Below are 2,380 nucleotides of genomic sequence, written 5' to 3' on the forward strand. Positions count from 1 at the left end.
TTATCTCGGTCTTTGATTCACATGTTAACACCTCGTACCGACTTGATAACGTTTAATTAACTCGCACCTGTTAATAAAGTCCTTGATGTCTCGGCCCGATTGAAAATTATATCCCCTTTCGAATCGTCTCTGAAAAACTTACCAACTCCTCGATTTTTATCCTTAAAAAAATTCCTCCTTTCGTTTTCAAGAAACGATGAGTTAAGAAGAAAAAAGAAGTTAACTCTTTGAGATCTCATACTTGACATTTATTTCACTTTTTAACTCATAGACAGATTCATTCGTGTTCATGGAATATAATTAAATGGAAATTAAAAAAAAAAAAAAAATGAGAGAGAAAGAGAGAGAAATGTGTATGAGAAAATTAAGGATTTAACGATTAATATAATTCTTACAAGACTAAGGATAACAACAGCAACAGTGGATTCTATCCTCCTCAAATACTAACGTTTCATATACCGTCATAATTAGCACGAAAGACTCGTAACGCCCTATTTATTTTCTTAAAATATGTCTCGAGTATGAAATATACCGTGACAAAAGCGAGGTTCTCTTTCTTTAAAAAAGAAAAAAAAAACCGTCGTGGTGTAATAAAATAAGAAGATAGAAACAAAAAACAAAAAAAAAAAAAAAAAAAAAAAAAAAAAAAAAAAAAAAAAAAAAAAAAAAAAAAAAAAAAAAAGAGCTTGCGTGAATTATGCGTGAATTATCGTTAATTTATTTTTAAGTTAAAACCTTTTTTTACAACGATATCTTACAATGTCGCTTTATACATGTCCACGAAAAAATCAGTGTCGCCACGAAACGCCCATCATCGATCGAACATTCGTCGAATCCACCGTCGAGACATCCCTCTCGCGTCCTCTTCCTTCCTTCCTTCCTTCCTTCCACGAGATGTGACCACCGATACACGCGCCTGGATCGTATCTTCCATCCATTACACGCCTCCGCTTTCGTCCTGTCACCCTTCCCCGTCCAACTTTCGTCTCTTTTTCTCTTCCCCTTCGCTACAGTTCGTGTACGCTCGTGCATTGTATTTCTTTTTCCCCCTTTCCTCTCTCTCTTTATACAGTCTACACGCTACTCCCTAATAATACTATTTTTTTATTAGAATAACCTGCCTCTCCCTTCCTCCTGTCCTCCCTTCGTTCTCAATATCCAACTGTGACCCGTTCGCGAGAAAATGGGGCGGGCCGGCGTCTCGCGGACAAACATCCCTTTCTTTCTCCCTCCTTATACGCTCGTCAGTCTTTTCTTTATTTCTTTTATTTTCTTTTTTCTCTTTTTCTTTTTTTTTTTTTTTCTTCGAAATCTCACACCACCTCTCATCCCTGTCGCCGGTTTCCTTCGAGCCCCGATCTCGAAGATTTCGATCCATCGCATTTCGACTTCGAGACCAGTGCCTCTCCGCGTTAATAATTGTATTTCCTTGTAGTCTCGTTACAAAAATTTTACTTTTTTTTTTCTTTTCTCCCGTACTAAAAATATCGAGGCGAAAAAGAGGCTGCTCGCTTCGAAACACTGAGAAACACTGTTCTTCCAAGTTTTTTTTATATTCAAAAGAGCAGGCATATTCCAGGGATATTTGGATCGTCGTTTTCTCGTCGATCTACTTTGGATTTGATACGTGGAAAAGGTACGGATATGGAAATTTTACAATCGAACCCGACCACCACCCTCCTCCAAATCCTACGATAGAAACGTCGATGCAACTACAAGCTCGCTGCGAAACGAGCGAAAAACACGATCCAACTTTTCTGAGCGATGTCTTAAAAATTGAAAAAAAAAAAAAAAAAAAAAATTCGTATCCGAAAGCAAAAAATTAAACAAAAAATTAAACAAAAAAGCGGAGTAACGCTGAAAAGTAAAAGTAAAAGGATGGTGGGAATTTTGAAATGCGAGGGATCGACCGATCGATCGATCGATCGATCGATTCGAACGCGAAGAGGGCGGAGGGTTTTCTTTTCCCCCTTTTTTTTTTTCGTGGTGAAAACGCGGCCTTAGCGAAGATCGAGAAAAGAAAGGATCGCAATTTGCGGCGTGTCTTGGCCGGCTCGTGCCGAGTGTGTATGTGCCCGCGCGATTAATTAATTAATTAATTAGAGAAGGAGAGATTAATGAATAATCGGCGATACCGGCCGATCGGCGACCACGATAATAGTAATAAGAATAATAATGATAATCGTCATTCACGGCTATTAACCTTTCTCGCTCGCGATAAATCGTTTTAATTACCATCGCGCGCTCCGACTATCTAGATGCAAATCTTACGATGCGCAATTAACCGCTAATTTATGCACAATCACTTTTACTCCTCTCTTCCCTCTCCCCTCTCCTTTTGACTCATTTTGCTTTTCGCCAGCCGCAAATACGCACACGC

This window comes from Apis dorsata, unplaced genomic scaffold (genome assembly GCF_000469605.1).
Source record: "Apis dorsata unplaced genomic scaffold, Apis dorsata 1.3 scaffold_144, whole genome shotgun sequence".
In the NCBI taxonomy this organism is placed as follows: Eukaryota; Metazoa; Arthropoda; class Insecta; order Hymenoptera; family Apidae; genus Apis; species Apis dorsata.